Consider the following 25,835-nt stretch of genomic DNA (forward strand, 5'->3'; position numbering starts at 1 on the left):
CAAGCCCCTCACAACTCCCTCTCTCTCCACATCCCAGCCTCTCACAACTCTCTCCCTCTACTTTTCAGCCCCTCATAACTCTCTCTCCCTCCACATCCCAGCCCCTCACAACTCCCTCTCTCTCTCCCTCCACATCCCAGCCCCTCACAACTCCCTCTCTCTCTCCTTCCACATCCCAGCCTCTCACAACTCACTCTCCCTCTACTTCCCAGCCCCACAACTCTCTCTCTACTTTCCAGCCCCTCATAATTCTCTCTCCCTCCACATCCCAGCCCCTCACAACTCCCTCTCTCTCTCCTCCACATCCCAGCCTCTCACAACTCCCCCTCTCTCTCCCTCCCAGGCCCTCACAACTCTCTCTCCCTCCACATCCCAGCCTTTCATGACTTCCCATCTCTCTCCACCTCCCAGCCCCTCACAACTCTCTCTCTCCCTCCACATCCCAGCCCCTCACAACTCTCTCTCTCTCCCTCCACATCCCAGTCCCTCACAACTCTCTCTCTCCCTCCACATCCCAGTCCCTCACAACTCCTCTCTCTCCACCTCCAAGCCCCTCACAACTCCCTCTCTCTCCACATCCCAGCATCTCACAACTCTCTCCCTCTACTTTTCAGCCCCTCATAACTCTCTCTCCCCTCCACATCCCAGCCTCTCACAACTCCCTCTCCCTCTACTTCCCAGCCCCTCACAACTCCCTCTCTCTCCACATCCCAGCCTCTCACAACTCCCTCTCCCTCTACTTCCCAGCCTCTCATAACTCCCTCTCCCTCTACTTCCCAGCCCCACAACTCTCTCTCTACTTTCCAGCCCCTCATAATTCTCTCTCCCCCCCTCCATCTCTCAGCTCCTCACAACTCTCTCTCCCTCCCTCCCTCCATTTCCCAGCCCCTCACAACTCTCTCTCCCTCCCTCCATCTCCCAGCCCCTCACAACTCTCTCTCTCTCCCTCCACATCCCAGTCCCTCACAACTCCCTCTCTCTCCCTCCACATCCCAGTCCCTCACAACTCCCTCTCTCTCCACCTCCAAGCCCCTCACAACTCCCTCTCTCTCCACATCCCAGCCTCTCACAACTCTCTCCCTCTACTTTTCAGCCCCTCATAACTCTCTCTCCTTCCACATCCCAGCCTCTCACAACTCCCTCTCCCTCTACTTCCCAGCCCCACAACTCTCTCCCTACTTTCCAGCCCCTCATAATTCTCTCTCCCTCCACATCCCAGCCCCTCACAACTCGCTCTCTCTCTCTCCCTCCACATCCCAGCCTCTCACAACTCCCTCTCTCTCTCCATCTCCCAGCACCTCACAACTCTCTCTCCCTCCACATCCCAGCCTTTCATGACTCTCTCTCCCTCCATCTCCCAGCCTCTCACAACTCTCTCTCCCTGCCTCCACCTCCAGCCTCCCAGCCCCTCACAACACACTGTCTCCCTTCACCTCCCAGCCTCTCACAAGTCTCTCTTTCTCTCCCTCTACCTCCCAGCCTCTGACAACATTTTCTCTCCCTCCACCTCTCAGCCTCTCTCACAACACTCCCTCTTACCCTCCTCCATTTGAATCTATCTACTCATCATCTTCCTCCCATGTGGTTCTGTCTATAGTCCTCTGTCTCACCCCTCCTCACTCCAATGTACTGGCTACCTTCCCTCTACCTCAGCTGGTTTCCAATCTGGGGTTCATGGACCTTTATTTAATGGGTTGCCAAAGTGCTAATGCAGTGCCTCAGCCTAAAATATTGACCATCATTTTGTCTCTGCAAATGCCCCTTGACCCACTAAGCTCTTCCAGCGGGTTGTCTCTTGTTCCAGCTTGCAGCATCTGCAGGCTCTTTGTCAAGACACAAAACTTTTAGCTTTGAACTGAGAAGATGAATTACAACTGTAAAAATCTGCAAGAGTCTCTGGTGACATACCAAGTCTCCTCAAAATCCTTATGAAATACAGCGGCTGTCGTGCCTTCTTTGTAATTGCATCAATGTGTTGGACCCAGGATAGATCTTCAGAGATGTTGACAACCAGGAACTTGAAACTGCTCACCCTTTCCTCCACTGACTCCTCGATGAGGACTGGAGTGTGTTCCCTTGACTTACCCTTCCTGACGTCCACAATCAATGTCTATGGAGGTGAATCAACATTCCTGATGAAGGGCTTTGACCCGAAATGTCAACTGCTTATTCCCCTCCATCAACTGCTTATTCCCCTCCATAGACGTCCTGACGAAGGGTCTCGGCCCGAAACGTCGGCAGCGCTTCTCCCTATAGATGCTGCCTAGCCTGCTGTGTTCCACCAGCATTTTGTGTGTGTTGTTTGAATTTCCAGCATCTGCAGATTTCCTCGTGTTTTCCCCTCCATAGATGCTGCCTGACTTGCTGAGCTCCTCCAGCTCCTTGTGTGTGTTGCTTAAAATTCCCAGAATCGGCAGAATCTCTTGTGTTTCTGATAGGAGGAAAATGTTTACAACCGTTTACCCTGCCTGGGCCCTCAGCATACATTTCTATCTGTCTATTCAGTGACTGCACAGCCTTCTCCACTCCAGGGAAAACTAATAAACCCTTCCCAATCTCTCCTTATAAATGTGACATTCCAACACAGACAATCTTCACTACATCCTCTCCAGGGAATTCACATCCTTACACTACCCAGCTAACTAAAGTCCTGATAAAACAGCAAGGGTGTGGACCAGAGAGGAGATGCTGGCCTGAATCACCAGAATCTGGGACAGAGACCATAAATGCCAATCGGAATGGCATCAGCCTCAGGTTCCATGTTGGATAAGATTATATTCCTTCAGCCATTTCTCTGCTCATCAACATAAGTGTAGGATTGGTGTAAATGAGTGGTTAATGGTAACTGATAACTGCCTACAAATTCCATGTTGGATTCTGGCCTTTGTACAATTCCCAGCACTAAGAAATTTACCACCGCAAGAAGAACAGTATAGTGGAGGTTATGCCACTCTGACAGGAAATTAATTATCTATGTCATTCAGAGGTATAGCCTGACAGCTGGGAGTGCTTGCAACTAAATACATCTGGATATTTAAAATGAAGTCTAGTCAGAGTTACAATTACTGTGTAACTGGATTGCAGAAATGGGGGGGGGGGGGGGGAGAAGAACTGATGGAGATATACAAAATTATGAGGTGTATAGATAGGGTAAACGCAAGCAGGCTTTTTCCACTGAGGTTGGGGGAGACTAGAACTGGAGATGATGGGTTAAGGGTGAAAGTTGAAATCTTTAAGGGAGGAGGGTGGGGGGGGTAATTTTGTCACTCAGAGGGTGGTGAGAGTATGAAATGAGCTGCTGGTGGATAGGTGGGTCAGGTTTGATTTCAACATTTAAGAGAAGTTTATGTAAGTACATGAACGGGAGGGGTATGGAGGACTGGGCAGATCAGTAATTCAGCACAGGCTAGATGGTCTGAAGGGGCTGTTCTACAACTCTGTGGCCCATATGTGACTTGAAGTTCACCGGTGCTGCTGGCTTTTAACTGACCCCTGTGTTTAATGTGGTAATACACGTTAACATCGCCAGCGACATCTGCAATTCACGAAGCCGTTAACGCCACGAGATGTGAGATCGGGGTTCCAGCCGGTGTTTGTGCGTTCTTCCCGTCATTGTGTGGGTTTCCTCCAGGTGCTCCAGTTTCCCCCCACGGTCCAAAGACATTCAGTTAGGGTCAGTGAGTTGATGACACTCGTGGGCTGCTCAGCTCAATCCTCCCTGACACAGCCAACACACTTCACTGTACGTCTCGATGTACATGTGACAGGGAAAGCTAACCTTTCTGCCACAAGTTTGTCCCAATGCATTCAGTACATGCAGGACAGAGCTGGTGGGTGACTGGACAGAGCCAGATAGGAGGAGCGACGAGCAGATGAATGGGTGCGGGGAAAGGGCGGGAGCCGTGAACAAGTGAATGACAGGACGCTAGGAAGTTCTGTGGAACAGAAGGACCTTGGGTTTCTGAAAGGAGAAACACAGGTATACATTGGGTCTCCCTAAATTACAGCAGGGTTCCTCACCCATGAGCAGCAACCCTGAGAATTTGTAAGCAGGAAACATGGCTGCAAACCAAATTTCCAGGAGGCCGTGTGGCAACTCATCCGTCTGCTCTCCCAAACCCCTGTTCGTATGTACAGGCTGTAACAGCTTAGGTGTTCATAACACAGAGAGGACTTGGAAGGTGCTTAAGAACGCATGTGGCACTCTTGTCTTCATCACCTATAGCAGAGAATGAGAGCCAGAATAGCATAAACATCTGATTATAACTCTACCACCTGACCAGGAGTATTGCACTGGAGAGTCTGCATGGGAGATTCACCATGAAACCACTAAACATCTGGAGAGTCTGCATGGGAGATTCACCATGAAACCACTAAACATCTGGAGAGTCTGCATGGGAGATTCACCATGAAACCACTAAACATCTGGAGAGTCTGCATGGGAGATTCACCATGAAACCACTAAACATCTGGAGAGTCTGCATGGGAGATTCACCATGAAACCACTAAACATCTGGAGAGTCTGCATGGGAGATTCACCATGAAACCACTAAACATCCGGAGAGTCTGCATGGGAGATTCACCATGAAACCACTAAACATCTGGAGAGTCTGCATGGGAGATTCACCATGAAACCACTAAACATGGCAGCAGAATCAAGCCATTCAGCCCATCACTTCTGCACCGTGGCCTGGGTTGGAGCATTTCAGCTTTGACGAGAGACTGTGTAAGCTGGACACACAAAGTACTGGAGGATCTCAGCATGTCAGGCAGCATATAGAGAGGGGGACAGATAGTTGAAAGAACTAAAAGTTCTTCGGTAACTAATAATAAATCAATCAATAGGTCACAAACGGCATCTCCTGACCAATTCCACTCTCTTCAAGGATATCTCACATTGTTCTTCCTGAACTCCACCCTACCCCCGTACAGATAGAACATCCGCTTACTTGTTCTCCAAGCACTCTTTACCCCTACCACTGCAATGAAAAGGGGAATTGAAAAGTTTGATTAGACTGAAAAAATCTGTTCATTTCTTTCTCAACCAGATGAACCAAAATTAGCTCCTATGTGGAGGAGAAGCCTCCCCCCTCACACACGCCCCCCCCCCTTTGAAGAGAGTGGAACTGGTCAGAAGATGCAGTTTGCAACCGGCTGATTGATGTACTATTCGTTACCGAAGATCTTTTTGTTCTTTCTCCAAGAAATCTCTATCCTTTTTGATAAATATTTGGCAAGACTTTTATTTATGGAGTCACACAACAGGGAGACAGGCTATTCAGCCCATTATGGCTGAGGATGCCAGAGAGTGGGGGGGGGTGAGAGAGAAAGGGGTAGAGGGGGGAAGAGGGGAAAAGGGGGAAAGGGGAGAGGGGGGAAGGGGGAGAGAGGGAGAGGGAGGAGAGGGAGGGGAGAGGGAGAGAGGGATGGGGAAGGGAGAGTGGGAGGGAGAGGGGAGTGAGAGGGAGAGGGAGGGAGAGGGAGGGTGATAAGGAGGGACAGAGAGGGGGAAGGGGGAGATGGAGAGGGTCGAGGGGAGTGAAGAGGGGTGTTGTGGGATGGGTTTGAGATGCACATACCCCTGGCCCAGTGGGGTGCGTGACACAGTGAAGCATAACCCCAATCCCTTCGCACTCCACTGCTTAATCCTAATCATTCTTGACCAGTAGACGGGTTAAGCGTATTCCTTCTGGTTCAGCGAGCCTAACAAAAAGCCCGAAGGCAGTGTTTTGTTGCCTGCCATGAGAAAGGAGGGAGGCTTGTGAACGACAAACAGAAGGTGGTCTTTGGAACAAACTGCACCTCCTATAAATAACAGCAATATCCTGTGCGAGGGATCCTCAAACTCCCTGAATGTCTAACAGATGTTTCCACAACTTAAACCTCCACTCTGGAGAGCAGGAAGGGGAAAGTTACCACTGTTTTATGGATGTGATCTGTCGAACTGTATAAAGTCCAAGAACAATGGCTTTAGTGAGCTGCCAATTACAGCAGTTACTGAAGGAATTGTGATGCATCACAGCAGGCTGGAATTACATCAGCCCACAGCCGAAAAGCAAACCCTTTGAACCTAATGAGAAAGTACTGCATAGGAAGGATTGCTGAAGAATGTTAACAAACCAAATCACTTGGCCCCAGCCTCTCTTTTAAGCAAGTTATTGGAATTGAAATTGGTTTATTATTCACATATACCAAGATGCAGTGAAGATCTTGTCTTGCACACTGTTCATACAGATCAGATCATTACACAGTGCATTGAGGTAGAACAAGGTAAAACAATACAAAATACAGAATAAAGTGTAACAGCCACAGAGAAAGTGCAGTGTGGGTAAAAGATTATGTACAATCAAATCACAGCTGATTTTAACTTAAATTACAAAAGAGCCTGAACTCAAAACAGTGCTAACAAAATACTGAGTTTCCTAATTTGGAATGAAACCTCCTTGACAACAATAATCTGGGAGCTCGGAGATGGAAAGAGAAAAGATGATGTGCGTATTGTAATACCTTATAAACGTAACACAAGACTGACCACACGTCATTGTTTTCTGAGCACTAGTTTTGGTCCTTTGTAATTATGCTTTGACATCGATGAATGGCAGAGGTTATTGAGGGGGTGGGGGTGAAGAGGTGGCAAGATCTCTGTTGGCATGGGGGGGGGGGGTGTGGGAGAGGAATCCGAATCAGGTTTAATATCACCAGCATCAGTTGTGAACTTTGGTGCCTTTACAGCAGCGGTACATAATAGTAGAAAACATGTGAATTACTATTATATATAGATTTATTTATTAAATAGTTAAATTAAATGAGTAGAGCAAACAACAGAAATAAGAAAGTAGTGAGGTAGTGTTCATGGGTTCAATGTCCATTCAGAAATCACATGTCGGAGGAGGTGGCAGATTGTTCTGCTGACCAAAAGATCCTTGAATATGCCACAGTTCCAAAGAGCTGTTCGTGTGTCACAGGGACCAGGGGTAAAAGAAAACAAGGCTGCACTATGAAACAAGCAGATGGTTATGACAGTTTGGAAATTTCTGGGCAAACCAGCCAATAAAAAAAATTCAGACCACCCCCTTTTCAAAGACAAGAGACAATGCAATGCTGCGTGTGTGCTGGGGGGATAAGGGCTGAGAAACACATGCTGGGTTGTAGCATTCCCTGGCTACACATACGTACTTCATCCTCCAGCTTGTCACCATGCAGCTTGAGATCTGGCAGCATTTTGGTTCACAAATATTTATATTGTACTCTGTTTTCAATTTGATCTGACTGTCACGGGTAGTCAATCTGCGTTAAGAAAAACATCTTTTTCTAACATCACACTTTCTGGTGCCGTGGCCTGCGATCGCACAGTCTGTGACATTAAACAAACAAAACAGAAAAATTGTCATGTCACCTGCTAGCACATGGAAGATTTAAAACTGTGCTTCCAGAATAAGTTCTGGCATTTGGCCCGTCCTTCATCAGTCAGGAATATTTTTTAGGAATTATCTGTTGCCTTAAAAGCGTTATCAGCTAAGTAAGGCTCTTGGCGAAGTTGAGAGGAGGTGGGCTATTCCCTGGTGAATAGGCCTCCCAGTCAAAGCCAGGCCAAATTGATCAGATCTGCGGGGGATGGGGAAACACAAGCCAACTCAGACCCTCCAAATATCTCCAAGAAATTAGCTATTCAATGGCCTTCCTGTTAAAGTTTCACAGCTGCTGAATGACATGTGGAAAGAGCTGCATTTCTATAGTGTCCTTCCCAACCTCAAGACATCCCAAAGCCAACTACGTGCCTTTGAAATACTGTCTCCGCTGCAAATATAGGAAATCTGGCAGCCAATTTACACACGTCATAGTCATGCAGAAATCAATGAGATAAATTATGTTTTTTTTAGCATTTGCTTTAGGGTAAATGTTGGCCAGCACACGGAAGAACTCCTTTGCTGATGCTGCAAAAACAATGGGATCTTTTACATCCACCCACGCAGACTGATGGAGCTTTAGACAAACATCTCCACTGAAAAACGCTCACTCAGCAATGCAACTCTCCCCGGACTTTGAACGCAAGAGATTCTGCAGATGCTGGAAATCCAGAGCAACACGCACAAAATGCTGGAGAAACTCAGCAGGAATGGAGAGAAATAAATGGGCGACTGTTTATTCCTCTCCATAGGTGTGGCCTGGCATGCTGAATTCCTGGACATTGAACTAAAGCATTAATCAGCCATGTGGAGTGACACTTGAACCTATAATGCTCCATCTACTGAGCTTCAGCACAAATCTGACAAAACTGATGGAAAATATGGGCAATGGGAGAGAAACTGGAAAAAGTGAGGAAATAAATTCAACTGTAATCATTTACATCACCTCCCCATTGCCTCCTCCACCTCCACTCCTCCACTGTGACGACAAGCAAATCAGGGGGATCTTTCCTGAGATGTACACAGCATCAACGGTATAAAATCAGGCTGTTTGTCCTAAATGGACCATGCTAACGTTTACACAATCTTCTTCACTTTCTTCCAATCTCATCAGAATATCCTTCTCATCCTTCCTCTCTTACATATCTATCCAGTTACATGATTTGCCTCAACCACATCACACAACCATATGTTTAACTTCTATCTGCATTAGAATAAAATGTCATCTGTCATGCAGACAGGAAAGGCCCCTTTAGCTGACCGCATCCATGCCTGTTTTTTATCCCATTGACTCCACTCCCATCTGTTTGCATAATGTTCTTATCCTCTTTACCTAAGTAAGTATCTGTCTAAAAGCCCCTTAAACATGGTAATTAGATCTGATTCCAAAGCCTCTTCTGGTACTGTATCACAGATATCAGCTGTGTAAAATAAAACCCTTTCTGGGTAAGAACTTTCTCCTGATCTCATTGTTACATCTACTTTCAGATCTATTATCCTTAACAATAGTCACCCCTATTATCAATAAAATGTTTGCATATCCTTCCCTACCAATTCACTTCATAATGCCACATACCTAACAGATGAGCCCATTGCATCAAAATGAGGAATAGGTGATCTAGGAAGGAAATGAGTTGACATTTTCTTCATTCAAAGGTAATAAACAGTGGATTCTAGTTAATTGGGCCACATTATGACCAATACATTGTGCACAATTAACAAGCTGTCTCAATTAACTGAACTTTCATGGAAATAGTTAAAATGTATAAAAAAAGATGAACTGAGTAACAAGTTACATACTTAAATGAAATACAGAACAAATTAGAATACTATCAATATTACTACAGTACTATAAAATGGTGTTATAACAGTTATTGACTGAGGAATTAATCCATTGTACACAAGGAACAAAACCAGCACAGATACCTGGTGCAGACACCGGACTGCCTTCATTCAATTCCATCGACAACTGCATCCTACAAATCTTCATTTTCATTGTAACATTCAAGATGATTGCCGATTCTTTCAAATTCTTCATTGCTCCTAACTTGTTGAAGTAGTGAAATCGTTTCATTTTCACTCACGGCAGTGCCTGGCATCTCAAAGACTAAATGCTAGAAACCACGGTGAGCAAAATAATTCTGAATTGTCTTACTGCTTATTTATCACCCCCCATTAGTGGCAAAAATCACTGCCTTTTGAACACAAACACATGCAACTGACGCTGTTTAAAAACTGTTCACTCTAGGCACAGTACAGCACCTAAAGTCCACACCAGTACATGCGGCTGATACTAGTTTAGAAACTTTCACAACAGTCTCCTGCCCTAATGAAGCGACATAGTGTCCCAAACAAACGAAGGAATTCTGGAAATTTTCTTGACTACTTTCTGCTCTTTAAGAGTTGTCCCAAATAAGTGGCTGCCCCGATTAACCAATGGCCCAGTTAACTAGAATCCGCTTATCACTGGAATTCGGTACATCAAAGGGCATTGGAGGCGCAGTCACCGATTATGCTGAACACAGTGACGGATCAATTTTTGGACACTAAATTCATCAATAAATACTGGAAAAATAATATATCACGTGTTGTAGAAGGTCACACATAGTCCTGGCAAATGTTAAGAAAGCTTGAGGCGACCAGATGGCCTACTCCTGCTCCTATTTTTACTCCTTTATTTTAAAAAATGCCCCAGTTTGTTCAGCCATTCTCGACAGAGAAGTATTTTTAGCTCGGTACACCAGTGGTTCCCAACCTGGGATCCACGGACCTTTGCTTAGTGGTATAGGTCCACAGCATAGAAAAGGTTGGGAACTCCCTGCTCTTCGGTAACTTTCCTGGCACAGATCCCAGCTATATGATCCAAGCCCAAGGAGATCCAACTTCACATGAGGCATGTATAATTTGATAAAGCATACAGACACTGGTTGGATGGGACGGAATTTAATACATTATCTAGGTTAGCTCGTCTCTGCTATCTGTTGGCTGGTCTTGGTCAATATTTGGTGCTCCTTCCTCAAACAGAAGAGCAGAATCAAACTCAGAGTCCTGATGAAGGGTTTTGGCCAAAAACATCAAATGTTCATTCCTTTCCATGGATGCTGCCTGACCTGCTGAGTTCCTTGAGCATTTAATGTGTGTTGCTCTGGATTTCCAGCATCTGCGGAATCTCTTGTGTTTAGAAGAAGATGTTTAAGAGTGTTGTACATACTTACAATGATGGTTAGGTTAGGAATGGGGTCAAGGTCACGTGGATCTTTGTCAGGTCGTATATCAAATTTATTCCCAGAGAGACTTCTGATTATGCGATACTGGATCCCTTTTGTAAAAATGTATTCTGCAATGGCTTAAGGATGTTTACATACAAGTTTAACACAACTTCTCTTCTTTATAATTCTTTGAGTACAGTACCCTGAGATATTACACTGCAGGATAAAAAATATCAAAGAGAAGGCAGACCAGACTCTCTGATGCTACAAGAATTCCTGCACTCCAAGGTATACCGAATAACTTAATTTCGCTTGACAATGGAATTTCTCCGCCATCAATGAGTCAGTGATTCAGCCGATACATCCCCTGGCGGATCTGTGAACTTCAGTGCAAGTCATGTCCTACACATAAATCTGAAAGGTGATGTCTTTTAGTCGCCCAACAAAACTCCACTGCAGCAAGCAGACAAACAAGACCCATTCATTATTCAGTGTAAAGCAGCACAACCGAGTTCTGGGTCTGCGCTTCACGTTTGATAGTGCGCAAGCAGGTGTCAGAACTACAAAGGAATTGCCGCCCAACTCCTGAGGTTTTGCTTTTGATGAAAGACGTGATCTCGGGCTGAGAGCACCCCCCGATTCTGAGACTTCCAGTGAGATGTCAAGAGGAGGTGAGCATCAACAAAATTGAGAGAGGAAAGTATCAAAGATCCCGAGCCTAGACAACCCCTTATTCACTCTCCTCTCTCCTCCAGTTCCAACCAGCCTCGCTTACGTAATTTCAAGCATGGCTATACTGCGTACAAGACATGGTAAAATGATATACATGCAAAAGACAGCTCAGTTGCAAGCCCCAGCAGCTTTTAGTTGGAACAAAGGGTTGAAAATTATCAGTCAATTTGACAGATAAAAAGTACAAAAATATCAAGCAGTTCGTATGAAGGACTCTAAGGAGATGTGAGGGGTAAGCTTTTTTTAAAAACACAGAGCCTGGAACGCACTGCCTGGCTGGTGGTAGAGGCAGATACATTTGAGACTTTTAGATAGACACATGAATGTGAAGAAAATGGAAGGATGTGGACATTGTGTTGCCAGAAGAGTCAAGTTTATTGACATTTAACTATATACATATATACTGTCAAATGAGACATTTCTCTGAACCAGGGTGCAAAGCACCAAGGTATACATAACACACCATAACTTAAATTAAGGATCAAATCTACAAATGAATTACGCATAAATAAATGAACTAAAGTGCATATTAAATATTGTAAAGTACAGAACTGATTAACCAGAGATACCTTGAATGCAATGTGGCAGGGAGTTAATTGCCTGAGGAAAGAAACTGTTCCCATTCTTGACCATTCTTGTTTTTATGCATCAGTTGAAAGTCAAAGAGGATGCCGGATGGATGGGTGGGAGGGATCCTTAATGATACTAAGGGCTCTGCTCCTGATAAATATCCCCGATGGATGGTAGGGAGACCCCGATAGAGGTAAGTTTAGTCAGCCATTTGAGTGCTAATTTAATTGGTTCAGCACAACTTTGTGGGCCGAAGGGTCTGTTCCTGCGCTGGGTCAATGTAACTCAGAGTGAATATTTGCACTATGCCTAACAGGGCTAGTCACCAGACCAAAGTTGCAGCACCCCCTGCCTCTTGGTTAGCGTGGGAGGGACAGGAGGAGGTCTCAGCTCAGGTCTTGGTGTGATCCACACTGCGGTCGGTGTATTCTGCAGGCTGAGGTGTTGTGGGCAAGGTCCCTCCAGCTGAGTGGCACGTTGAGCCTTGTCACTGTCCCTGAGCTGTTCACTGTGTCAGTCCACGAGTTCGCCATGGAGCACACGTTTTGTCTGGTCACAGCTCACTTTCAAGGACTCTTTACAGCTCATACTCACAGTACTTGCACAGTTTGTCTTCTTTTGCACATTCATTGCTTGTCAGTGCCAGTTTATGTACAGTTCTTTTGTAAATTCTATTGTACTTCTTTCTGTAAATGCCTGCAAGAAAATGAATCTCAAGGTAGTGCACAGTAACCTACATGTGCTTTGATAAGGAATTTACTTTGCACTCTGAGTAAAGGTGCCCACCCAGGAGGCTGTAAGTGCTACAGGTGGATAGAAAAAAAGTACTTTTTAAAAAATCCTGTTTCCGGATCCATGAATTCCTGATTGCCATTCCCTTCCAAAGAGAGTTGTGGGAAAGATCATTCACATTGGTTTTAAGAAGGAGCATGTGTGCTGGTATCAAATAGGGAGAGGATCTGCACTTGGCAATGGGGACTTCCACATTAGGACAACAATGGTTAAACTAACATTCGAAGGAGGACGGTGTAGCACAACACAAGTTAATCTATTCAGAGTAAGCTTACTTAAGTGGGGCTAAAGTGATGGAAAGTATATTAGCTCCATTACAAGCTGAAGTGAGTAAACATTGTACAAACCTGCACAATTCACACAGGCTGCGGATAATGCAAGCCACTGACAGTGATGACATTTATTTTATTTGGTCGACTTCAGATTCACAATCAGATTTATTATCATTGACATACAGTATATCATGAAGTTTGTTGTTTTGCAGTAGTAATACAGTATAATAGATCAAAATGATATTTTAAGTTCCACATACACACATTCAGTGGCCTCTTTATTAGATACATCTGTACACTTGCTCATTAATACAAATATCTAATCAGACAATCATGTCCAGCATCTCAAAACATAAGAGCATGTCAAGAGGCTCTGTTGTTGTTCAGACCAAACATCAGACTGGGCAAGAGATGTGATCCAAGTGTTTTTGACTGTGGAATGATAGTTGATGCCAGTTGGGATGGTTTGAGTATCTCTAATCTTTTGGGATTTTATGCACAATAGTCCCTAGAGTTTACAGAGAACAGTACAAAATAAAACCCAAAAAATCCAGTGAGCGGCAGTTCTGTGGGCGAAAATGCCTTGTTAACGATAGAGGTCAGAGGAGAACGGCCAGACTGGTTCAAGCTGACAGGAAGGTGACAGTAACTCAGATAACCACGTTACAACAGTGATGTGCAGAACAGCATCTCTGAATGGACAACCCATCGAACCTTAATGTGGATGGGCTACAGCAACAGAAGACCACAAACATGCACTCAGTAGCCACTTTATTAGGCAGAGGAGCTATATATAAAATATTATATTCTCAAAAAGAGAAGAAAGAAAAATAGTGAGGTGGTGTCCACGGGTTCATTGACCATTCAGAAATCAGAGGGCAGAGAGGAGGAAACTTTTCCTGAAATGAGGAGCCCCAACCATCAGGCACAAGATACCATAGTATTAGGATAAGAACTGTTAGGATGGGGAATAAGCTTCTTTCCCCAATGTGAGACTTCTGAACTCCCTACCACTACCCAGGTCTCATTATGAACGAAGCACCAGTGGTTTTATAGTCAACACGAGTGAATCTGCAATAAATAAAAACACAAAATGCTGGCAGAGCTCAGCAGGCCAGACAGCATCCACGGGAGGAGGTAGTGACGATGTTTCGAGCCGAAACCCTTCATCAGGAGTCAGTGGTTTTATAGTGTTTACTTTTAAACTTGTATCACATATGCACCTTATTATTTGTTTGAGATAATATTACTTTATGTGTGAGAGTTATATGTGCTGTGTTGTACACCTTGGTCTGGAGGAGCATTGTTTTCTTTGGTGGGATACATGTGTGTGGTTGAATGACAATAAACTGAAGTTAATCTTGAACTTGAGAGTGTGCCTTTGGGCTCCTGTGCTCCCTCCCTGATTATAGTAATAAGAAGGGGGCACAACCTTAGTGGTGGGGGTCCTTAACAATGGAAGCCAACTTTGGGGGCATTGCCTCTTAATTGTTCTACAAACACTCAGCAGCAAATTTACAATAATAAGTACTTGAATAAACATCTTCGTCCAGAAGCCCATTATTACGTTTTTCAGGACCTTCCTGTTTTGCTATAATACACTGGGTGATAAATAACATACAACAGACAAATGTTGAAGCATGCAACAGCAAGCTCAAGCGTAGAATGGAATTTCACCCCCTGCAGACAGAGAGCTGATCCTGTTAGAATGTGACTGGCTCATCGGTTTACCAAATTGTCTGCTTTTGAGTTGATACTTCAGAGGTGTGTTTGTGTGTGTACACGGATGTAGAATCTATTCACTAGAGATCAGAAAATGATCCCCCTTAGAAGTTTGGATTGGCTGGAGAAAGAGGGAGAGAAGAGAGAAAAGGTAATAGAGGGTTGGGAGTGATGTGGGGCATGTTATTCTGTAGGGGATAAGATAGAGGTGTTCCCTTTGAGAAGGAAAGATCTAACACAAAATCTTTGGCAAATAATATCCTTTATTTTGTGCAAACCTGTCAATTTCAAACAGCTGAGACAATCCTGGTAATGATACAAGTCATCGAAGCACTTGCAAAGAGTAAAGATCTCTCTTGTGGCACCACATTGGATTTTACAGTGCATTTTATGAACGAGTGCTGGCCTTGCACAAGGCCAGAAGATTTAATTAATAAAGTATTGCAGTGGGCAATTGTTAGTTCCTCAACACGCTTCCTCATTCCTCACTTTGTAAGTAGTATTGGGTTTTAACAGAAACATCATTCTATTTAAATGGGCTGTGCCCATGTACTGGCCATGATCCTTTACACTGCTGCATAGCAAGAGTTGCCATACTCAACTTACACATGTACACTGGGGGCATTCAAGTAGCTCCTAGAGAGACACTTGGATGGTAGAAGCAAGGAGGGCTATGTATGAGGGAAGAGCTAGATTGATTTAGAGTAGGCTAAGAAGTCGGCACAACATTGTACACCCAGTAGTGGTGACTGAATAACATGAAGAATTTCATTCAATTGTATTTATTCTGCTTGGACTGTCATTTTTAAAAAAAATACAGTTATTCAGTGAATGTGAACTTTAACGGTGAGGTTAGCATTTGTAGCTCAGCCCTAACATGACTTGTGAGGCCACTTCTGTGGGTGCTGCCTATTATTCATGATATACATAACAATTAGTACATGGGAGGACAGGGAGACAAAGGTAATTCAGGTGTACAAAGACGTCAGAGCTCACGATCTCACTTTCTGAGGGGTAGTTGTAATGGTAATCAAGCAAAGGTGCCAATGGCAAGAGTGAATCAGTCAATGAGCAAATGATCTTTTGGCAGCTGTGGTGAGTGGGAACCCCCCTGGCCACGGCCCTGAATCAAGAAGTTGCAGCAAACGCCTCAGTAGGTCTCCCTGTGCAGTATGGTGAGAGTGCTGCATTGTAATGGCAACCCACGAAGGACCAGTCTGACTTCTGGACATGGATTTGAAAGACGCGGGACTACTCTGAGAAAAAGAAACACAGTTTCCAACCGTGATTTCACTTGTTGAGCAGATTCCTGCTGTGATTCCCGCTGATGGGTGAGTCCAGAACTAGAGGCCACAGTTTAAGAATAAGGGGTAGGCCGTTTAGAACAGAGATGCGGAAAAACATTTTCACCCAGAGAGTGGTGGATATGTGGAATGCTCTGCCCCAGAAGGCAGTGGAGGCCAAGTCTCTGGATGCATTCAAGAGAGAGTTAGATAGAGCTCTTATAGATAGTGGGGTCAAGGGATATGGGGAGAGGGCAGGAACGGGGTACTGATTGTGTATGATCAGCCATGATCACAGTGAATGACGGTGCTGGCTAGAAGGGCTGAATGGCCCACTCCTGCACCTACTGTCTATTGTCTATTACATTACAATCCATCAGATTCTAACTGAGATGTTGGATTCCACTTAAGTTATCCATTCAGCCCTGGTCCCTATAATTTAAGAGAGGTTTGGGTAGGCACAGGGATGAGAGAGGTATCAAGGTCTATGGTCTGGTAGATGGAACTTGACAGAGAAACAGGTCATCACAGACTAGATGGGCTGAAGGGCCAGTTTCTGTGCTGCAGTACTCTATGACCAATCTAACACATTTTTGTTTTGATGTCCTCGCAGTCCAAGGATTTCCAGCGGTGGTCAATGCAATGGATTTCACAATCTGAATCAGGCTTACTGTCGCTGACATGCTGAGAAAAGTGTTGTTCTGTGGCAGCAGTACAGTGCAGGCATGACAAAGTACGATTAATTACAATAAAAGTAGATAATTAAATAAATGGTGCAAAATAGGGAGGTAGAGTACAGGGCTCACGGTTGGACTGTTCAGAAATCTGATGACAGAGGGGAAGACGCTGTCCCTAGAACAGTGAGGTTCCGTGTCTCCTCCGTGTTGGGAACAAGGAGAAGACGGGACGTCCCGATGCTGAGGGTCCTTCCCGATGGAAGCTGCCTGCTTGAGTCACCACCTTTTGAAGATGTCCCCTATGGTGGGGAGTCTTGTGCTCAAGATGCAGCTGGTTGAGTCTGCAACCCTCTGCTGCCTCTTCCAGTCCTGTGCACCGGCAGGCGGGATACAACAAGCCAGAATGCCCGCCGCGCTCCATCTGTAGAAATTTGCTAGGGTCTTTCATGACATACCAAATGTCCTCAAACTCCTAATGAAGTCGACCTGCTGGCGTGCCTTCATCAATGTGTCGGGCCCATGATGGGCCCTCTGAGATTCTGCCTCCCGTGAACTCGAAACTGCTCACTGTGTCCACTGCTGTGCGTTTCCCCGACCCCCCCTTTCAATCAATTCTGTTGTCTTGCTGATGTCAAGTTCCTCCACAACTCTCCCTTCATGCAGAAGACACACCATTGCACAAATTCAAAGCCACTGCAAGCCTTGGGAAATCGACGGGATTTTAGAAAATGTATTGGCTGGAGGGAAATCTAATAGACAGATCTGATCTTTGATATGAGCAGAGACGGTCAAAGAATTCCTTATCCGTCATCTTCTGAGGAAACATTTGCTAGCAGCCATCAATGTTCAGAGAAAAGATCTCAGTGAATTAGCAACAGGGAAAGCTCAGGGCTAGAGACAGCGAGCCTCGAATCCCAGAAAACCAGACAGAAATCATGGAGACAAGGCTTTCGCTTCTCAGCACAACCTGTACACCTGCACAGAATCATTCAAGAACTTGTTCTGCACGACGGAACGAGAGAGCAGTGGGGAAAGTTCAGACGGTTATTCCGGTCCAAAAATTTGTAAACCACTTCCTGCACGGACTGAGACACAATTGTTGATTTTTGTTTCACTTTGTTAATGATCCCTATGTTACAACAGTTGTCTAAACATATCTGAAGACAAGAGCTGGATTTATTTACTGACTAGGACATCCGATTTATGTTCTTAGATCATAAGACCATAAGTCATAAGAGCAGAATTAGGCCATTCAACCCATCAAACCTGTCTTCCATTCCATCCTGGCTGATTTATTATCCCTCTCAACCTTTTTCTCCAGCCTTCTCCCAGTGACCTTTGACACGCTTACTGACCCAGACTTGCCAACCTCTGCGTTAAATGACTTGGCCTCCATAGCCATCTATGGCAGTGAATTTAACAGACTCTCCACCTTCTAGCTAAAGAAATTCCTCCTCATTTCCCTTCTAAAGGGACATCCTTGTAGTCTGAGGCTGTGCCCTCTGGTTCCAGACTCCCCCACTACAGGAAACACCCTCTCCACGTCCACAGTTTTTGAACTGGAGTCAAATGGGAAACACATCAGTAAGTGTCCACAAACAGCAATGTGCTACTGACTACATAATCTCGTTTAACGATATGCATTGAGGGTTCAATACATGCCATGAAACGGAATAAACTCACGTTTTTCGGCATAACAAACCTACCACCTTCCTTTTCATGAATCCACCTTTGCGCAAACACACAAGCATTACTCCAGCATCTTATAGAGCCCTTGATGGCATTTCACAGGAGTTAAATAAAAAATAAAATTTAGCATTGAGTCACAAAATGAGATTTGTCATAACGTAGAATACAACGCGGCAGGTTTTAAAGTGCATCCTGCAGTAAGAATGACAAGTAGAATGAGAGAAGAGATTTGGGCAGAACCTCCAGAATTTCAGGAATTTTGGTGCCTGAATGCATGGGAAAGAATGTTAAAGGTATACTCGTTAGGGGTGATCAAGAGGTCAGAATCAGAATCAATTCAAGAGGAGATTAGACAAACTGGGAGTGATTCCTGGAGGATATCACTGAATACCAATCAAAAACTAAAACCATTATTGAGTATTTCAACTTCCCAGGTGAGCAAAAGTAAAGGCATACATTCTGATACTTGGGCATAGAGCAAAATCAGGACCTGATGGGTTCTTATCGTTTAGTCCCAGATTGGATTCTTATAGTTAAGACCCAGATTAAGCATGCAGTTATCTACTGAGCCATCAGGAAGATAAGACTGCCCAGCAAGACAGAAAACAGAAAGAGTTTGCAGTAAATGATAAGTATTTTAAATTTAAGTAAATACACCATTCCTTCATATTGCAGTGCAGCTCATCAGGAAATCATTGGCACTCAAGGTCACCAACAGCCATTTAAGTTAAACCAATTCAAACTAGCGTAAGTGTACTTCAGCAACCAAACAGCTCTCCACAGCAGCAACTGAAAGATCCGCCAGATTTTCTTGCATTGTCCCAAACACAAAGAACTGTGTTGATAGACGCTGTGTGGAGAGTTATCTCGATCTTTAAAACTGACGGCCTTTCATGTGGTACTTGTCGAGAGAACTGTCAGTAATAAGGACACATGGCAGATGCTTGTAAGGATATCATAAACAATAATGGGGTAAACCCACACTTGATAGCAAGCTTGGGTCATCTGCAGGCCAGTAAATTCCTCTCCTGCATTTTGTTGGAGCCTTCATACACAAGCCGGGACAGAAAGCACAGATAGTCATATCAACATCTTCTAAAAAGTGGAATGTACAGCATCAAAAATACCTTGGATTTATGAAGCACTATTCATAATTGGGTTGACTCAAACTGCTTCACAGCCATTGATGTGTCGCAGGTTCTTTTATAGAACTTTAATTACAGCTTTTCCAATATTGAACAGTAAAGTACTGAGGTAAGAACTCAGGCACAAACAGAGTACACCACCATCAGATTGTTTTTGAATTGTTTTTGTACTTTCAGTGAGATTGGCAACACATTCTTTTACCATGTCCCTGCACAGAACTTCCAGGGCATTCTTCACAGATCTGGATCTGAGGTAAAAGAGTTGACTGCTTGGACACTTTCGTAGCTCAGGAAGAACTCAATAGGCAAACTATATGGTTGCATTTACTGAACGCCTCCCTCAGCTGAAAATTGGAGGATTCCAAAGTTAACAAAACTTTGAGGGTGTTATACTAACTACACGGAACCAGAATGCAGACTTTCCAGCTTACTTTCAATCAAAATTTCAAAGTTTGGGAGAGAAAAAAAATTTGGCCAATAGAAAATATTATACAAATACTTTAAAGAAATATTTAGATAGAAGACACTCACATTGAGCAGGACTCGGACCATTTTCACTCAGAAGCCCCAAGAGGAGTGGCACGATGCTGGTGAGGGCTCCCCTCTGTGCCTCGAAAACGTGGGTGCCTCTTCCATGGTGATACTTCTACTTATCTGCAGTTTAGCCCAATAGGCTGAGAATGATTTTAGCGCCATTGTATGAAAGAGCCTAAGATTAAGTTTCTGGGGTTTTGTCCTATTTAAACTTTTAAGGCAGAAAACAACAGGTTTCCACAGGAGTGAAGAAAAAGAATATCTGATCAATAATCCCTGACAAACGTGAATGTGTGAGAAACGAGGCATAATGGTATTCTTGAAGATGAAAGTGACATCCTGATGGTCGATTTCAGAGGGAGATGACCACAGCTTTCGGCTGTGAGAAACCCTGAATAGCCCATCATTTCTTTGCACTCTTTTCACTCCCTCTGGCCTGACTGCTGGAACTCTTCATTCAACACAATAGCAACCACACTAAATCTTTCTTCTTATGCAAATCACTGCCATCAAGCCCCTCACACCAAATCACTTTCTATGAAGCCACAGTCACAGAGACCATTGGGCGTTTCATGACAAAATCAAAAATAATAGCTGTAATAATAATTAAAATTGCCCCTGCTCTCCGAATCCCACTTCAGGTTTCTCAGTAGTACATTCCCAACTCCGATAGCCTCCCACGCTGCCTCTCCCGAAGGCACCACCTATTTACCAACACACAAAGCTAATTAACATTATCAATGCATGGTAACAGATTCCTCCGCACCTCCACAATAGATGAACTGTTTAATCATTTTGCTAAAGAAAGGACAGCACTACATTATTTTCAGCCTTGCAAAAATTAAAACATTGCCCCTTGCAAGTTTCTTTTTGTAAATTGTTGTTGTCCATGTGGGATAATCTGACGGTATTTATTGCTCTGATCACTATAACATCTGGAGCAGAATCTATGCATGAAGAACATCTCAAAAGCAATTTTTTTTATACATGGGTGAGAGAATTTTGTTTTACATGGAGGTTAGCCTAGAATTTGCTGCATTTCAAGGTGGAAATAGAATTGAAGCTGACAGAATGGAACCTTTTGGAAAATACATCAGTAGGGGGATGTGGAAGGAATGATAGAATGGGACTGACAAGATAGCTCATCGTAGGACTAGAATGGGTGTGACCAGCTGTTCAGCTTCATTCGATAACACAACAGAGGGTGAGGGGCAACTTGATAAGTGTATGTAAGATTATAAGAGGCATAGCAGAGTGGATCACCAGCGCTTCCCCACCCCAGAGTAAAAAGTGTTGAGAAACTCAACAAGTCAGGCAGCATCTATGGAAAGTCAATGCTCTGGGCTGAGACCCTTCATTAACTCTTTATTCCTCTTGATAGGTATTGTTTAACCAGGTGAGCTTCTCCAGGATGGGGAGTGTAAGTGTGTGAGTGTGTGTTAGTGTTATTCTGGGCTTCCAACATCTGCAAAATCTGGGTTTACATTTTTCCCCAGGGCAACAATGGCATCTGTCCTTGTAAAGTGCGTGACGGGAAGTTTAAAGGAGATGTCAGAGGTATTTTGCGTTTGTTTTTTGCGCAGAGAGTGGTAAGTGCCTGGAACATATTGTCAGGGTTCATGGTAGAGGAAGATAAATTAGGAGCATTTCGAAGACCCTTAGATAGGCACTTAGGTGAAAGAAAACTGGAGGGTTGTGGATTGTGTAGGAGGGAGGGCTCAGATTGATCATGGAGTTTTATATAGGTTGGCACAACATGATGCGCCAAAGGGCCTGGACTGCGCTGTCCATGTCCTCTAACAATTCTATACAAGATCATAAGATATAGGAGCAGAATCAGGCCACTTGGCCCATCAAGTCTGCTCCACTATTTCATCATGGCTGATCCATTTTCCCTCTCAGCCCCAATTTCCTGCCTCTGTGTTCTCAGAGTGCCTGTCAAATGGCACGAGAGGATCCCTCAACAATGAGGATTTTCTTTTCTAAAATAATAAATCCCAAGTTACTTTCCAACTAGCTGCAGACCAAGGTAAACAACTTTCAACCTGTTAGAGGTTCCCCAGCATTTCATTGAAGAGAGTTCAGTCTCAGGTCAGATAACCTCAGAAATACGAAATGGCGATAGAAGGCAAGGAAACTCCACTGGGCCACTGATGGGTCCTTGTCCGAAATCAACAGGTGGCAATGCTGGGCAAACACATTAGCTGGTAACACGACTAACTTCTCTCTTGGGGGAGATGTAGTTTGCTAGCTTGGGAACAGATTGATGATGTCATGAGCCCTTTTGGCCTTATTAATTTTGTTAATTCTTGTCTTAACAACAGTCATTAAGTCCTTGTGTTTTCTATTTAATGCTGTCAAGTTAATTGTGACTGGCACAGGTTTTCTGCATTCTGTGATTATTTAATGTGGACCCCGTACAGCACTCATCATGGGATGGGTGGGTGACTGCATCTGGTTCTTTTGAGAATGATTTGGCTCGTGGTGTCGCTCAGTCAAGACACCGAAGTTCAGTTGGAGTTCCAATCAATAAACTCGTGTTTCTATCTCAACATGAGAGCCTGTCGTCCCTCCGCATCTGGCTTCAGTCATCTGTCAACGCTCATCGTGACGGAGGACACTTATATGGAGAGGTCAATGAAACGATATGGAAGGACAAGTGACAATTACTTATTTCATAGTGATGTATTCCTTCCTAAGATACAATTAGAGACAGTACTGCCTGAAAATAAAATCAGTTTTTAGTTACTTTCCGAGAAGAGTACAATGTTAAAACCATTTGCAGACCCAGTGATCACTGTTGGTTTGTGAAAGTGAACCAATGTGCATTATGTTGGCACCAAATCACCAGTGATCCCCTCACCTTGTCCCCACTCCCCGAGAGGTCCCCAGCTCCAGCACCAGTCAACATAGTTCTTGCAGAGCTCATCTCCAACCGATCGATCGTCAGAATCAGACTCGGGTTTATTATCACTGACACACGTCAGGACATCTGTCGTTTCAGAGCACCGTACTGGTGCCAGACGTAAAAAAAAAAGTTTCAACAAGAAATGTGAAAAGTAAGTAAGCAGTGCAAAAAGGGAGTGAAGTAGTGAGGTAGTATTCACGGATCGTTCAGAAATCTGATGGCGGAGGAGAAGCTGTTCCTAGAACATTGAGTGTGGGTCTTCAGGCCTCATTCCCTCCTCCTTGATGGTAGCAATGAGAAGTCACCACATTACCAGTGCTTAGTATGGGTTATTACATCACCAGTATTAGTATCAGCCACCACATCCATCATCTTAGCACCAAGCAGCACATCGCCAGTACTAGTTTCTGTCACCATATCCCCATCATACCCACAATGCCATCCGAGTATCAGATACCACTTCCAAAATGTTAAAGTCAGAGGCGACACCCTTGGTACCAGTGTCGGACAGGGCATCACCTGAGCTGCCACCAGGAAGCGCGTTCCCAGTGAAGTTGCAGTCACTGAAGCTGCTGCTAGTCAGCATGTTCCCAGAGGAATTCACTATCACTGCATTCCCCAGCTCCATCAGTCACCTCATCCCTGTCCTCCGTGATGCAGTCCGACTTACTGCCAGTCACGAGGTCCCCAGTGTCCGCCTGCACACTGCGTACCCGTGTCATTCAGCACATCGCTAACCCAGTGATACTCCCCTGATCCACAATGCCAGTGTGGTCGCCACAGCCCCAGTGCCAGTGCAGGTCAGCATAGCCACATCACACGGCTAATTGACCACATCACTCATGAATATATCAGTACATCTGCTCTCCAAAATACGTTGAAACAAGTTTTCACCGTGTCATTAGATTCCTAGCCTCCTGATGTAAAACTGCACCCCAAACTTAAGTTTTAAATTCATAGAACAATAAGGCCAAAGGCCACATATGATCTGTCCTCCACACTGCAAGCCCAGAAGACAATCTATTAGGGTTTATTGCAACTTTGGCAGAGCGTTCCAATAACTGTATGGTTGCGTAACCAGTTAAGAACCTGTCCTGGGAGACTTAATAACTAGAAATGGTGCCCGTGTTCCCTCCAGCATGCTGTAATGTGCTTTCATTTTTATTGGTTCTTTGCCCACTGTACACCACAGCTACTGGGAATACGTGCAGGCCCACCAGTTTCTGTTCCTCCTGAATTGATAATACTGTTGCACCATTTTGAAGGCCAATTGAGAATCCCCTATCCCTCTGCACATCTGGAGTCATATGATGGGCCTACTAAGGCTGATAGATGTCCTCGAGATCCTGAAGGATATTAATTTTTTTTAGCAATCTGGTAGCTTCAGGGTCAACACTGTGATAAAAGCTTTCCTTTCCAGACGTATTTATTTACTTGTTTTTTTAATTCCCCAGATGTCAGAGTAAAATTTAATACCTCTCTGGTGATCAATGTAACACAGTGAATTCAGCTTTCAGGGTACTTGAGAATCCACCTTTTAAGTCCGGGCTTCCCAACCTGGCGTCCACAGTAGCGGTCCATGAATAAAAAGGCTGGGAACCCCTGCTTTAAATATACAAGGATGCCATTTAAAGGAGCAACTCAGCTGCTATAGCAGCTTGCTTGAGGTCAAAGAATCATTATGGCACAGAATGGGCCATTCAGCCCCTCAAGTCTGCACTGTACATCAATAATAATTTATTTTTATTTAGAGATACAACACAATAACAGGCCCATCTAGCCCAATTATACTCATGTGACCAATTAACCTCCTCCAAGAGGATCACAGCCTTGTTGTGGTTTGTGAGCCTCAGTGACCTGGAGAACTATGCTGGCTGGAGTCAGGGTTTTGTGCTTTGGTTCTTGGTGGGGTCACCCATGCACACGAGTCAATGGGTAGAGGCCAGATGAAGAGTGGTCCACCGGTCTTCCAGGTTCGAGGGTTCAGCTCAGGGCCAACCATCCTGACTGTTACGAAACAGCAATGAAGAATCCTTCCAGCCAGACTGAGATGGAGGATTGCTGCCCCAGCAGTGTAATGGACAGGAAGTAAGACCAATTCACCTATTAACCGGTATGTCTTTAGAATGTTGGGGGAACTGGGGCGTCCAGAGGAAACCCATGCAGTCACGGGGAGAACATACAAACTCCTTCAGACAGCAGTGGGACAGATACCTTGCCACTCAGAACTTGTTAGTACTTAACTTCCAAGTTGACTGTAAGATGTGACAACACATAGACTGCAGATCAAGCAGAAAAGGTAATGGGGGATTTATTGAAGACTAAATATATATAACTGAGAAAAGTACCAACCTTTTCAGGCTCACAAGATAACTAAACCAGTGTTTCCACATGTCGAAACCGTGAGCATTTAAAATACCTCTGTGGCAGTAAGAACCATCAGTCACGCAAATTGCCTTAAATAGATCATAAACTTTAAAAAAAAAACACATCACAAATAGTAAACACTGGTATCAGGGGTAATTTTTACTACCCTGTTACCTGATATCTCTGTGGGCACTGAGTTGAAAGTTGGCTAATGAACCAAATTCCCGTTAAGTGTACCTTTTCGACAAAACAAGACTGATTAGGAGTAAATCAGCAAGATGGCTCTATGTTATTTGACTTTATAGAATTCCCATTGCAAGTTGGCCTTACACCGCAGAAAATTTAACTGTAATTCAGACAACTATATTTGTACATAATACACTGGTAATTTCTTCCAGCCTTCACACAGAACAGCTGTTTACTCAAAAACCTTGTGCTACACAGACTGCCCAATAAAGCTTCATTAAAATACTTTAACCTTAAAAAGGTAATGCAGTGTTGAATGATTTCCCTGCCAGCCAAAACTGCA

The 25,835-nt window shown here is 44.3% G+C and overlaps 1 protein-coding gene across 3 annotated transcripts in view; it reads right to left on the bottom strand.

Annotated features, from left to right (window-relative positions):
* gli2a (GLI family zinc finger 2a) overlaps positions 1-25,835 on the bottom strand; it is a 510,119-nt gene that overhangs the window by 482,411 nt on the left and 1,873 nt on the right. Inside the window, exon 1 of one of the 3 annotated variants that reach the window (XM_073026885.1) lies at positions 5,580-5,598. The exons of the other annotated variants lie outside the window; for them this stretch is intronic. The gene's annotated coding sequence lies outside the window, so the exon portion shown is untranslated. Of the gene's footprint in view, positions 1-5,579; positions 5,599-25,835 lie in introns of those variants that run through there. 3 annotated transcript variants of the gene reach the window in all.

The sequence above is a fragment of the Hemitrygon akajei genome, chromosome 2 (assembly GCF_048418815.1).
Source record: "Hemitrygon akajei chromosome 2, sHemAka1.3, whole genome shotgun sequence".
Classification (NCBI taxonomy): Eukaryota; Metazoa; Chordata; class Chondrichthyes; order Myliobatiformes; family Dasyatidae; genus Hemitrygon; species Hemitrygon akajei.